Below are 15312 nucleotides of genomic sequence, written 5' to 3'. Positions count from 1 at the left end.
TTGTACTCAGCTTTACATCTTTTTGAAATTGAATAAAGAAATACCGAAAGGGGCTCCAAGCTTTGGGGCCAACAGGTGTCGTTCTCTTTTCAGATTTGGGGCACTCTAGCTCCAATCACTTTTGTTTTTATATCTGGACTACAAGTGGAAGGGTGACTGCTAGTCTACTGCACTTTGGTTTCTACCAAAGGCCGGTTTCAAGGTTCCGTCCTTGGGACCAATCATCAACTTTCTTAAGGGGATGAGCTCGTGGTTGACTCGAGGAAAGTCATCGCTGAAAAATTCAGCAACATGTCTGATACAGAAGATGAGTACTTTTATCATGAAGAGGAAGAGCAAGAGACCTCTCCTGAGAGAAATGCATCTGAGGATATTTTTGCAGGAGAACAAGCTGCAGATGATGAGCATTATGAGGATGTAACACAGCCAGAGGATGTGCCTAGTAAAGAGGATGATGATGCTCAGTTTAAAAATCGTTTGGCTAGTGTTATGGATGTGTTTATGCAGCTCACACAAAGTGAGAAGGTTGCTGAATTTATGAGATCCCGTACAGAGCCCGAAAAGAAGAAGAAGGTGCGTTCTAAGAACCTTCCTCAGGGCCATAGTGGTGCCATCCCACATGAACCATCTTTTGGACAGTTTCCGAACATGCAGCATGCTTATGGTGCTAATTCTCAGAGTTCCTTCTTTGGACAGCCATCTATTCCTCAGTAGACTATGCATCCAGGTTATTTTGGTGGTGGCTCTGTGTTTCAATCTATGAGTGGGGGTTATCCTCAGGGAGGCATGGGTATGCCAAGGCCTTTTGGAGCTAATTTTCAGCCTGGTATGCAGGGGAATATGTATGGTGGTATGCAGTCCGAAATGCAAGGCAATATGTTTGGGAGCATGCAACCTGGAATGCAAGCAAATATGTATAGTGGCATGCAGCCCGGTATGCATAACGGAATGTTTGGAAACATGGCTGGAATGTATGGCATGCCAGGTGTGGGAATGGGTAATGTTGACCCTATGATGGGCATGAATGTTGGGGGCAACAATCTTGCGAAGCCACTTCCATATGATAATCTAACGCCTATGGGTAAGGCGAAAGATTATAAGGAAGGGGGAGTTGCTGTGAAGTTTGATACATTCAGTGGAGCCAAAGATAAATTAAAAGCACTTACCTTTTTACAGCAGTTTGATGTTGCTTTTTCTGGTGGGAATTACACAGAGTCCTCTAAAGTGAGGAAAGCTGCCACTTTTCTCAAAGGCAATGCTTTGCAGTGGTGGTCTACTCTTCTTCCGTAGGGCATAGCACCCACTACTTGGGTACAATTTAAACAAGTTTTCTCTTCCGTATGGCTCACATCTACGTTTGAGGTGGATGTAATGACTGCATGGCATAAGTTGGATGCTTCAAAATGTGAAAATTTGGAAGATTATAATAAGAAGTTTTGGGAAGCTTTACTCCCAGTGACTTCTTACCGTGCAGTGCCTTTGTCTGAGCAGGTAGAGAAGTATTGTTGTGGGCTGCCTAAAGAGGTGTGTGATTATTGTATCAAGACTCGAGTAACGAACATGTCACAGATGATAGAGAATGCTATGACAGCTAATGCGTTACTCATTGGAGGTTCATCTGGGTTTAAAGGCAGTAAGAACTCGAGCAAGAAAGCTGAAAAATCTGGGCATGCTTCTCGTGATGCTAAAGGGTCTTCAGAGACGCGATATAAGAAGTTGCCAATGTCCAAGAGAACTTCTGAGGAAAGACAGGCTTTTAAGAGATGCTCGGAAATGTTTTTACTGTACTGAAGAGGGACATATGTCATTTAATTGTCCCAAGAGAAAGTCCCAAAAGGACTCTGACAATAAAGGAGAGCCCAAGTCAAAGAAACCAAAACCTTCTGCAGGGTTAGTTCCTGATCTTGTTGGGGAACAGCCGAGTGGTGAAGAGACAGAGTTGTGCAGGGCATGGGGCAAAGTGAGAGATCAGAATGCCTTGATATTCTTTGACACAGGTGCTAGAGCCAACTTTATCTCACTGGATTTGGCTGGCCGATTGGGGATTCGTGCAGAGGAGATGGGGCCGTTATATGAGGCTAACATGGCTTGTCCAGGGTATGCAGAACCTGTTACTCCCATCATTGGGAAGCTCAGGCTTCATTTGCAGGGTTATGTGGACAGCGAAGAGTTTTTCATCATGCCTCTGGATGGCTGTGATGTTTTGTTGGGTATGCCATGGTGCCACAGAGTACATGCGGTGGTGGACACATACAATAGGAAGATCACTTTGACTCATAGAGGGAAAGAACATGTATTGGATGTAAAACTTAAAGGGGAATATGTTCCTATTGTATCAGCTTCGGCAATTTCATCAGTAATGAAAAAGCATCTTTCCGCGTACTTGATTTATGTAAAGGATGCACAAGATGATGAGTCTAAGTCTAATTTGTCTATGTTAGATAAGGATAGGACTGATTTCTTATGTGGTTTCCAAGATTGTTTTCCTGAGTCATTGCTAGGGGAACTTCCTCCGGAGAGGCCAGAAGATCACGCCATTGATCTCATTCTTGGTAGTACTCCACCAAATAGACCGCCGTACCGTGTTAGTGCAGCCCAACAAGAAGAGATTATGAGTCAGGTACAGGAGCTGTTGAATAAAGGGTTGATACAGCCTAGCTCATCACCCTTTTGCTCACCTGTACTCTTAGTGCAAAAGAAGGATGGTTCTTGGCACATGTGTATTGACTACAGGGCGCTGAACAAGAATACCATCAAGAATCGATTCCCCATACCGAGGATCGATGACATTTTGGACCGCTTACAGGGCTCCACAGTCTTTAGTCGCATTGACTTGAAAAGCGGGTATCATCAGATACGTATTAGACCCGAGGATGTGCATAAGACAGCATTTCGAACCACGTTCGGGTTGTATGAGTTCTTGGTTATGCCCTTTGGTTTGACAAATGCACGTGCCACATTTAACAGAATGATGGACAGGATTTTCAGGCCTCATAAAGCGTTTGTGGGCACATTCTTTGATGATATGATTGTGCATTCACAAACTGAGGAAGAGCATAGAAGGCATTTGGCCATTGTGTTTGCAGAACTCAGGAACCATAGGTTGGTTATTAATGGCAAGAAGAGTGAATTTTTCTTGCAAGAGATACACTTCTTGGGGCATATTGTGTCTAAGCATGGAGTCCGTATGGATCCAGCGAAGGTGGAAGCAATTCTTAATTGGCCAGATTTGAAGACCGTGCATGATGTACGCAGCTTTTTGGGATTGTGTTCTTATTAGAGACGGTACATACGGTACTTTGCCGAAATTGCTTCGCCCCTTCATGCCTTAACAAAGAAGGCAACTCCGTTTAGATGGGCTGATCGGGAAATTACAGCCTTCAAAAAGCTTAAAGAAAAGCTTACTTCGGATCCAGTATTGGTATCGCCGGACCTCCGAAAGGCTTTTGTTGTCCAGTGTGATGCATGTGGAAGTAGCATTGGGACAGTTCTTATTGATGCATGGCCGACTGTGTGTTACCAGGTCATTGCGACTCAAGGTTATGATTGAAAGTCATGCTCCACCGTATGGAGGTCATAGAGGTATTGACGCTACGGTGAAAGTAGTGGAGACTTTCTTTTATTGGCCAACCTTGAGAAGAGATGTTGATGCTTTTGTAAGGCAATGCATCGTATGTCAGAAGGTAAAGTTTGACCGTCAAAAGACACCAGGGTTATTACAGCCTTTACCTATTCCAGATAGACCTTGGGAGAGCATTGCCATGGATTTTATATTTGATCTTCCACGGACACAAACGGGCAATGATGGCATTTGGACTATCATATGCAGGTTCAGTAAGCAGGCTCATTTCATTCTCGTGCGTAAGATGATCAAAGTGGATCATATGGTGAAGTTATTCATGGCGAACATCTTCAAGTATCATGGCTTGCCTACGTCTATCATTAGTGACCGTGATCCACGGATGACGAGTTTGTTCTAGAGAGGGTTGTTTGACAACATGGGTACAACTCTCAAGTTTTCATCGTCATTTCATCCACAAATAGATGGTCAGTCAGAAGAGGCTAGCTCTACAGTGTTGGATCTTCTCAAGTGTTATGTGTCAGAGCACAAGCAACAATGGAAAAAATATATTCCTTTGGTGGAGTTTGCATATAACAACACTGTCCATACCTCGACGGGCAAGGCGCCTTTTGAGATTGTGGAAGGAGGGAAGAAGGTACCACCCATTTTGCATACAAAGGATAAGATCTTTGAGGCTGATCAGTATGTGGAAAATATGGATGAAGCTTATCGGAGAGTTAAGTTGGCACTCCAGAAAACTCAGCAGAAGCAAAAGAAAGCCGCAGACCGTCACAGACCTTCTTTAGAGTTTGCATTGGGTGATTGGATTCTTTTGCGATTTGAAAAGGCTAGACTCAAGAAGATGAAGGGTAAAGAGCGCTTATTCCCTAAGTTGAGCATGCGTTATTATGGGCCTTTTCAGGTATTGGAAAAGATTGGTGAGGTAGCCTATCGTTTGAAGCTACCAGATCACTGGAGGATTCACAATGCTTTTCACGTGAGTCTCCTTAGACCTTTCCGTGGGGATGTGCCTGAGGATGTATCAGATGAGGCTCAGCCGGAAGTTGAGGAACTTGATGAGGTTCTTATTCCAGAGCAGATACTGGCACATAAGGAAAGAAAGGTACGAGGTAAAGTTTCCCGTCGCTATCTTGTGAAGTTCAAGAACTATTCACCGATGGATGCGAAGTGGATGGAGGAAGGTGACTTAACAGATTCACCTCAGGTTTTGCAGCTTTATCTCGATGCCTTTGAGTGGGGTAGCACCTCCACTCCCTTGATACAGACAGGCTCAGATGACATCTAGAGGTTGCTTGGTGCAGTTTTTATCTCACCCGAAGGTACTGATGGCTGACAGTACATCTGTTTATGGGACTTCTATGATATATGTGTACTAGTCACATTGGATATTGTGGTTATGTATGGTTCACAGTGGTATATAACGTGGACTACTACTACGCCATTGATTTGCAGTGAATGTTGATACATGAGCATAGCTTAGAGAGATTGGGATGCTGATCTTGCCATATTGTATATTTCACTTTGGATATTTTGCTGTATCACTAGAATGCAATCGAGGACGCTTGCCATTTTTCAAGAGGGGGGTATGTCATGACCCTGTGAAAATGGAACAGCACAAGTGTGGGCATGGTGGTTGCTGAGCAAAAATATTAAATGATTCACATTTGGGGTGCCCGGACAGAGAGAATGATGTATGGACATCTCCAGGTGTGAAGGGGGGAACTAGAACATTAATATTTTAATGTTTTATGTATGGTTGCCCCTAGGCCTTAGTGGCCCCTAGGGAACTTTAATGTTTATTAAAGTTGGGGCCCTAGGACATTTTTGGAGAGAGGCCACTCCACTTTTGGAGTTGCATGCCTCTCTCAGTTCTCTCTCTCTAGCTTTTGGGGAGTCGTGTAAGCTCAAGCGTGGAGAAGGAGAAAAGAAGCTGGTCGACTGCTGGCTGTGGCTTTTGCTGCTGTTTTCTGTGCAAAGCTGGCCGTACAGTCCACGTGTGCAGGCCGTACAGTCCAGGTGGAATTTACCCGTACAGAACTGCTGCTGCAGGTACAGGCTGCGCTAACAGTAGCTGAAGATGGGTACAGAACTGCTGCTGCAGGTTCTGCTGCTGGTACAGTTGTACGGACAGTTGTACGGACAGGGCAGGTGCTGGCGGCGCTGGACAGGACAGGTGCTGGCGGCGCTGGACAGGACAGGTGCTGGCGGCGCTGGACAGAACAGGTACAGGCAGCACTGAACTCAGGCTGCGCACAGGCTTATACAGGTGAAGGAACCTGCAGGTACAGCTGTACGGACAGGTACAGTGGTGAACTACTGACATGTACGGACAGGTACAGTCGGTTTCAGATCTGTTCAGTTCTGAGCAATGACAGGCAGTGTATCTCCAGTTGTTGCAAGCAGAGCTTTTCCAGAGCTTGGTTGGTGCAAACAGTCAGGTGGTTGCAGAGGAAAGAGTACAGACAGTCTTTGTCAAGTACAGACTGGTACGAACTGCTTCGCGAGTGCAGAACCACGAGCTGATTTGGTAAGCTCTGAACTTGTCCATCTATTTTTCTTTCCATTGGCTTATGTTTGCTGCTGTAGAGTTGTGCTATCTGGGTCCTTGTGAGAGGAGGGGTATGGCAGATTGAAAGGGTGGACACAGAGATTGGACAGTGAATGTATGTATGTGCTGAGTTGTGGAATCATGTACATGGGATATGCCAGATGTGTGCTCAAGGCTGCCCTGCTGAATAGTCTTGGCTGATCAGAGGGGAACACAGAGTGTTGCTTTTGTGGGACACAGATTTGTGTGTGTATCCTCTGCGCTAAGAGGTATTGTGGGCTGCCAGATTGGACATATAGGTGTACTCTCCTGGTTGGTCTTGCTGTACTCAGCGTTACATCTTTTTGAAATTGAATAAAGAAATTCCGAAAGGGGTGCCAAGCTTTGGGGCCAACAGGTGTCGTTCTCTTTTCAGATTTGGGGCACTCTAGCTCCAATCACTTTTGTTTTTATATCTGGACTACAAATGGAAGGGTGACTGCTAGTCTACCGCACTTTGGTTTCTACCAGAGGCCGGTTTCAAGAAGCGTGTTTGTGGTAGCTGAACTCATGCCAACGGTCCACTGTCACTCGTAGCTCCTGCCTCGCCTGAGTCAGCTGCGTCTCTATCCAAATGCTCCCCAGGTGGGTCTCCTATTGAAGAGAGGCCGGACTACTCCTCTGTGCCCTCTCATCCTCCCTCAACTGGGCCAATCTCACCCGAGCCTCCTCTCTGAAGACCGTGCTGACCTCTTGTAGCCCTCTTGCCGCACTGCTCTCGCCACCTCTCCGGGCGTCCACTGTAGTCGGCTTCAGATCCACCTTCTCCTTCATGCCATCATCCTCAATCAGGCGCTCGGGAATCTGGACACTCTGGGTACCTCTCTCCTGTCCTGGGTCATCCAGCTGTAAGATCACTGGGGCATGGTCCGAGAAGGTGGTGCCCGGCAAGATCCCAACCGTCTCCCCTCTCCTACTCACCCACTCATCCACATACCATCGGTTGAGACGGGAGAGGTTGGCTTCCCCAACCCTCATGTTTGATTTAGAAAATGCTAGGCTACCAGGCACATGTGCAATCTCATCCACATGCCAAGCTTCTGACAATCTCAGGCCAAAACAAAGGCGCTCGCATGTAGCCAACTCCTCTCCCTGAATTGTAGTAGAGCTGCCGCCCTATCTATATCCAACATCCTCTAACATATTGAAGTCTCCCCCCACGCACCAATGGGGGGTCATGGGAAGGGAGGCCTCAATCAATGTCTAGAACACTGCTCGGCCACTAGCCGCATTCGACGCATAAACATTAAGAAAGCCCACTCTGTCCTCTCCAATGCGCAAAGTAACCCACTGTGCTCTCCCAGGCACTATGATACCTCTGTCAACAATCAGAGGGCGACAAGACTTCGCAATAGCAATACTTACACTGCCCTGGGCACAAGCTGTGCCAAAGCCTGCTGACCAAAATACATCACTCTGTCCTCTGAGCAACCATCCACACCGTCTAGTCCTGCTCTCACTAAGGTGGTGCTCCTGAAGCATAAGCACATCTATCTGTCCACCCACCAAAGCAGTTTGTAACTCCTATCTTAGTCTACCCCTGTAACGACTGTACTGGGGGCCTCCCATGACCTTCACATCCCATGAGACTGCTCTCATGGGGAAACTGAGTAAGAGGAAGGCGCCGTGTCTACGGCAATACGAGCCACCTTCGAAGGGAGCTTCGACAGGGAGTAATCTGTGTCAGCTCTCCCCCTCAAGGGAGCCCAATGATCACATAGGGCTTGGCGGAAGAATGCCCAACCCACCTTCACCACTGCGACACATGCCATCTCGGGCAAAAACCAAGTTGGTAGGCTTCTTGTACACATATTTGAGCACAATCCACATTCTTGACCCGCCTTCATCCGACCTTCTGATGACCTCCGAAAAAATACCCGAAGGTTGCACCCTGCAAGGGTTGTTCTTCTCCCTTAAGTCCACTTCTCTCCGCACCCAACTTTGAGCTCTTGCCATGCTCTGCTCCCGCCCTCTTCCGTGACATCTTCTTCTCCTGAGCCTCGCCGGACACAGACAACCTTCTCAGTCAGCAGGGCAGCTCGGAGCCTCGAGCTTGGCTCTGTTGATAGACCAGTTCTCTAGGTGCTTCCTTCCCCTATATCGACCATGTGAATCATATGACATTGGCTTAGATATGAAATACACTTCAAAAACATCAAACAACAAGACTATTATCAAATAATCCAATAATGATTATTTCATAAGAAGAATATTATGCACATGTTATGTCCCTTAATAACGAACAATGAAAACTATATGATGATATTGACCAAAAAACGTTACAACCCAGTCCAACGACTAAACATATTCATCACTGGTGGAGGTGAATGAACTGGAAAAACCTACCTACTACATTGTCTAGAACAAGGATTAGCACGTTTCTACAAAAAATCACTAGGTATCGATTACAATTTTGATAAACCATTGATATTAAAAATGGAATTCACTGGAAAAGCAAGTCACAACATCGGAGGCACAACTATTCATTCAACATTACACATACCTATAAACACTAAAAACCTAACAAGCCTCTCTAGAGAAGCATTGCAAATGCTAACACTAAAATATAGTCAAGTGAAATCAATCATTATAGATGAGATATCAATGGTAGGAAAAATATTGTTCGACTTTGCTAACAATCGACTAAAATCCATAAAACACAATCACAATGAACATTTTGGAGGTGTGGATATCATAATATTAGGAGACTTTTATCAAATTGGACCAATAAGAGATAAATGGGTATTTGAACAAGGCAACGAAGGAATTGAAACATTCATTCTATCATACTGGCAAACAATTGTTGGGGTAAAGGCCACGTGGCCGTAACCCGTTCACTAACCCATCACTAACGGATATCATTCTTTGGTAATATAGATAAAATATGGAGTGTGGTTCATATTGAACTACTGAGAGCTCCACCAACACTGTGTGTCTTCTTCTTCCTCTCCTCCTTCTTGCACTCACACACACGCACCTCCATCCCGGGAGATCCCAACAACTGATATCAGAGCCTGGTTGCAGGCGTAGCAGCGGTGTAGCTTGGATCTGGAGCTTACCATAGCAGGAAGCTCGAAGGTCGACGCCGACGGGAGAGCTACTACACAAGGGTTTGCCCTTTATTTGCCCACTTCAATTGTGGAAGAAGGTGTGTGCATAGCAGGAGGTCTGCAGGTGCGTGGAAAGGGAAAACCTGTGAGCAAGTACAATCGTTTTAGTGCTGATTAAGGAAATATCTGACAAAAGCAAAATTTTGGAATTTTGTTCGCGTTAGCTAAAGGAAAACGGCATTCCGCACGTTTTTGCGTCTCACGGGCTAAGTGAAATTCTGCACCATTTTGGAGTTATTTCGAAATTTTTGTCAGGACAGCACATACTACGTTCGGCTCCAGATCTGCTCTGTTCCCAACTTCTCAGTGCATGTTTGAGATCTACTTCAAATCTATTAGCGGGATCGGCTACATCATCATCTCCGGGAGCATTCTTCAGTCCAGGTACACATATCATCAGATACGCTTCGATCTGCACTGTTTACTGTGCTTGCCAGGTTCTAGGGGAGGTGCAGCCATACGACGGCTCTGCACTATTGGCATGCACCTAGCAGATTGATGTATTGATATTGTAGGTCTTCTGGTTGTGAGTCACGCTAGGAGACAGACCACCGCAGCAGCAGTCAGAGACACTGGACTATTGTGGATGTATATACATTGTGGTTTATTTTACGTATTTGGATAGTTGCATAGCCATTTGTGAGGGCCCTGCGTGAGGTTTTATGAAGCTGGTGTGATCCGAGCGTGGCGTAGGACACACTGGTGGATTAGGTACAGCTGGAGTATCCCTCGAGCACCCCATATTCGACATCGACTACAGGATGTATGTTTACTGTGGTTAGACAGTTTGGATTGCATGTATTGCTGTCACTAGCCGCTGAGGCATTGAGTCAGTTTATGCCTCACAGAGTTACTGTGGTTTAGTAGACGGTTTATGCCCAGTTTTTGATGCTCAGAGTGACAGTCATATTGTGCATGTTCAGCGCATGAGCTTTCTACGCTCAGTTTTATCACTGGTTTCTGGTTCAGTTGCTCGTTTTGCAGGGGAAACTCTGCCGAATTTTTCCCATAATTTCTATGCGTTTTGCCATTGGTTTCTAGTGTCAGAGAACACTCGTATCATTGGCTGATTTTGCTCCATTTACAGGGGAGACTCCGTCGGATTTTTTGCAGAGTTGTCAGAGTTCTTTGGGTTAGAGTGCAGTTATGGCCTCGAGTAGCGGTGAGAAGGACATCTACAATATCCGCAAGTTTGATGGCACCAACTTTCCTATATGGAAAGAACATATTCATGATGTCTTGATACAGAAAGGGCAAATAGAGCCCATTACGGAAAGGCCTGAAGGCATCTATAACGATGCGCAATGGAAACAGCTTGATGCAAAAGCTCGGTCTATCATTCGGTTGCACTTGGCAGAATCGGTCTACTTCAGCATTGTTGAGGAGACTATGGCAATGGGTGTATGGAACAAACTCATCGCAAACTATGAGAGCAAAAGCGCGAGCAACAAAGTTTATCTCATGAAGAAGTTGTTTGATCTTCGCATGAAAGAAGGTACCAATATATCTGGCCATCTCAATGAGTTTAACAGCATTTTTTCGCACCTTATGGCACAAAGTTTAAACTTCGGTGAAGAGGTCAGATGCATTTTTCTGCTATGTAGTTCACCCTCATCTTGGGACACATTTTGTACCGCAATTAGCAACTCGGCACCCGCTCTACAGGACTAGCTTGTTGACGGAAGAGATTTGCAAAAAATCTCTTGAATCCTCAAAGGGTGAGGGGGCGCACTAAAGACCGTGCCAAAGAGAAAGACCACAAGGGTGCTCGCAGCGAATCGAGAGTCTTTGCGTAATGTTGAGTGCTATCATTGCCATAAAAAGGGGCATTTGAAGAAAGATTGTCGTACATGGCAGAGAGACAATAAGAAAAGGTCTGATGAGAAGAAGCCTGAAGCAGATAATAAGGGCAAGAGCAGTATTGAAATCAAGGAACTCAATGTGGTCCACTGCCAAGGTTCCTCTAAATTCGTTTAGAGCACTCCGTTTACGTTAGATTAAGTGAGAGGTTGAAGCGGGGCTGCAGGGCTCTCGAAGCAGCCAGGGGGTGGGACTCTCGAGGACTTCATAGGATTAGGAAGGTTGTGTGTAGTGAGATTGTGCAATATGGGATGTTGCAGTGTTCCGCTTCATTGAACCATAAGAAATTAGGATTTTAGAAAACCCCTTTCTGACGTTTTTTCTTCTGTATTGTCTATTCTTTGTTATTTTATTCATTGCACCTTTATTTATTTCCGCATTAGGAGTAGGTTAGGTAGGTCCTACCGAACCCGTGAGATAGCGTGAAAACCATAAAATTGGCGCGTTGACCATAACTTGGAAAAAAGGGCTCGAATAGAATCCAATGCTTGTTGTATGAGCTTGAAAAGGGGCATAATCATTTCAGGATGCTAGAACACTCTAGTTTTGCATGACGAAGCTGTGGTAGAGAGTTTTTGATGATTGCTGAAATTTTGTCCTGCAACAACAAGAGATCGCGATCTCTTGTCATGTGCACACAGCTACATTTTTTATGCATGGATGTGTAGTACTATATGAATTATGCATGCTGGACATGTAACACACCACATGTGAATTTTCAATTGCTTGTAATCATCAATCTAGCACCGTCACAGACACAAAAACTCAGTTCTGATATGCTTGCTTGATCAACTTTTCATGGGAAACATACTTTTTGTATATTACTAAGTGTCCTCTACATGTTGGTCAAATCAGAATATGCCACTGTGTATCAGCTAAGAGATCGCGATCTCTTGTCCTGTGCATAGAGGTACATGTTGAACATACCATGCTGAGCACCTATGTGTGAATAGCTTATGTGCATGTTTTGAGCTCCATTGAACAAATAGAAGTGCATGTTATGCTTGAAAAAGATCAAGGAACAGCGATTTTTGCATCATTCAGCATTCTTATCAAAGAACATTCAACTTTGACCGCTTGCATGCATCATATACAGTTGAAATAACTATATCCCAAGCTCTCAAACCAAAAAGTTATGACTTGACCACTTAAAAGTTGGATTTACTTGCTGAAAACCTTCCAAATAGAACTGCTTTGCACTTTTGAAGGCACTTTTGACAAAAAACTTGTATGTCCAACCTTCTCACAAGCCTAATATCATCATCCTCAACAACTCTGGCACATCAAAGCATACCACTGTGAAGCAGCTACTAAGAGATCGCGATTTCTTGCTGCTCTACATATTGCTAGTGGATGAGTAACCAGACTTGTAGGCCTATGTCTAAGGATCACAATGACCATGCTGGAGCCTGAACCTGAGCTCAGAATCACTAGTTCTCATCATTTTAGCACCTAAAACCGATAAAAACGCTCAATTGGAGTTATCTGCTTGTTTCAGAGTGTTTTTAAAGGTTGAAAGTGATTTTGGAATGATAGAACAGCTAAAAATAGCATGATTTAACTGTGGTAGAGAGCTGGACTCCATTGCTGAAATTTTGTCCTGCAACATACTGTACACATCTCTCTGCATCTCTTGTTGTTCAACATACTGTACACATCTCTCTGCATGGGTATGTTGCCCTATGGTTGTAGATCACAGTGAGGGTACATGAATGTGAGCTCTAATTCATCTGTTATCATCAGTTTAGCGTATTGCCAGACACAATTCTTATGTTCTGATATGCTTACTGATTCCATCTTTGAGTGTCAACATACTTTTTAGACCCAAGTGAAGGTGCTCTACATGCCTGGCTGATCAAAACAGGTCACTGTTCATCAGACAAGAGATCGCGATCTCTTGTGGTCCTCTATACTGCTAGGTTTTGATTATCTAGTCTTGAAGGCCTATTGATAAGGAGCATAATGAGCCAGACGGTACTTCAAAATACCTTTTGGATTGCAAGGTATCATGGATTTTGTGTTAACAACAGCCAAGGTTCTGCACTGCTAATGAATGCCATATTGCAGATGCACAGGTGAACTGATTGCTTACATAGCACAAGCATCTGTAATTTCACAATTCATACACCAAGTTTCAGCATATATCTCAAGTAAGGAGCCAGATACTGCTTAAAGATTTGATTGATTCCAGGCTTAAGCAATTGGAGTATAGCAGCTACTACCAGGACTTAGCTTTGGTCACTCACAAGGTATCAGGTTCGGTTTATTTTTTTGATTGAAGTCTTTATAATGAACCTGAGGTCGGGAGCTGTAATTAGGTCTGGTAATCCGGCAAGAAGTGTTGTTAGGAGCAGAGCCTCAACACAAGGGAGCACAGCTAGGTCACAGCCTAACGTAAGTGCACCAATAGAGGATGTAGCTTACGTATGTGACGATAAAATAACATATTGTATGGAAAATACCTACGGGGCAAAGATCTATCGTGATGCGATGAATCGCTTTGCAGTAAAGATAGAGGATCATACCTCTGAGTTTGATCCAGCACCATGGGTAAACTATCAAGACGATCGCTACATGGGAAGGGACGGAGTAATGTACTTAGTAGTTGAGAATCCTCACGTTGTAGATGTGTTGGGGAGCATAGTGCCTCTCGATCCACATTTTGGAACAAAGGTACCACCCACTAGGACTGCGATTGGTTAATCCTCTATGGACTAAAAAAGTCTTTATAGACGATCCAATCAAGGCCATGTAAAAAAGGGAAGATTCGGGGACTGATTTCTACTACATACACAACAACCCGTTACCTCTCACAGCTTATCTGACGAGAAGGTCTTATATGTGTATTTCAAAGCAGCAGTAGGTCCTTCGAGGTCGGCCGTCTTTTTAGACAAATTTGGCCAAGAATGGGGATTACTGCTAGAAGATGAAGCAGTGATGTTCACTGACATGGGAATACCAGTGACTATGATTAACAAAGGAGATGCAAGTACTTCGGCGGTCAAAACTCCTATGCCTGTACCAAGGTACACGCCAAGTCCAACTCCTTATCCCGTGCCTAGTGTGTCACTATCTTATCTAGCACCTAGTGCTCCTATGGCTCCAAGCTTACCACACGAGTATCTTTTGTGGAGGGGTTTGTAGCTCCAAGATCTCCTACCTCACACAGACCAGCGGGTTCGGGAATAACGCATGCCACGAGTGGTCATCCGGCAAGTAGAGTGCCAATAGGACCACCAGTATCATACCACACACGAATGGTGTCTACACAGGGTTTAGGCCAGGTAGATCATCATGGGAACCCACTCGCAGTAAAGTGAAACCAACTCATTTCCAAAAAGTGGGTTAAGAAATATAGCGGCTCAGGTGATCCACATGATCACTTGGCATCATTCAGACAGGTGGCTAGAGCAGAAGAAGTCATTGATCTTCACGTATTGGTTGAAGGTTTCGGAGTAACCTTGGAGGCTAAAGCTCTCTCTTGGTTCCAAACCTTAGATCCTAAGGCTTTTGAAACATTTGAAGCTTTAGAAGAAGACTTCATTGCTGCATTCACCAAGACTGGCATCAAACATAGTGTCAGCACGCTTATACAAGATTTTAAACAAGCTGAAAAAGAGACAGTAAGAGATTGCGCAAATCGCTTACGCCAGTACATTTCTAGATGTCCGGTAAGTGACCATCGGATACGGCATCTGAGGGAGCAAGGCATGAACCAAAACTTGGGTGGAGCACCTCAATACCAGAGAGCATGAAACCATCCAGGAGCAGAAAGGGCTCAACCTGTCTCGGGAAATCAACCTCCTTTGCTAGGTGCTGCAGCCATAAGGCTAGTACAACCCGACGAAGCGGTTTCTGATGGAGCATTAGTGCCCGTCACGAACTACTATGAAGAAGGCATGGAAGCAATTCCAGAGCCAGTACAACCTTACACTTCAATGGCCAGTAGCTCTAATGTTGATTCAGAAAGATCATATCAAATGGATCACAATACGCTATGGTTCATTGCTAATGGAATGGTTAGAAACAGGACCACCACCAAGACCTTATCAACCGAGGGATTATCCGCCTTGGGCAACCCCTAAGGGACCATGCTATAAGTGTGGAGGTGATCATTGGGTCCGAGACTGTCCACACAAGGACGAGGAAGTCCCACAACGAGATGGTAAAAA

The 15312-nt window shown here is 44.8% G+C and overlaps 1 long non-coding RNA gene across 2 annotated transcripts in view; it reads left to right on the top strand.

Moving 5' to 3' along the window:
* Window positions 1–15312, top strand: part of LOC147617986 (uncharacterized) — a 52399-nt gene that overhangs the window by 13781 nt on the left and 23306 nt on the right. The window contains exon 1 of one of the 2 annotated variants that reach the window (XR_015262221.1): window positions 13254–13389. The exons of the other annotated variant lie outside the window; for it this stretch is intronic. This is a non-coding gene — a long non-coding RNA (uncharacterized LOC147617986). Of the gene's footprint in view, window positions 1–13253; window positions 13390–15312 lie in introns of those variants that run through there. 2 annotated transcript variants of the gene reach the window in all.

Source organism: Cibotium barometz, chromosome 36 (assembly GCF_041138505.1).
Source record: "Cibotium barometz isolate CiBa-2024 chromosome 36, ASM4113850v1, whole genome shotgun sequence".
Taxonomy (NCBI): Eukaryota; Viridiplantae; Streptophyta; class Polypodiopsida; order Cyatheales; family Cibotiaceae; genus Cibotium; species Cibotium barometz.
The sequence above is the reverse complement of the archived record's forward strand: the minus strand, read 5'-3'. Positions and strand labels throughout refer to the sequence as shown.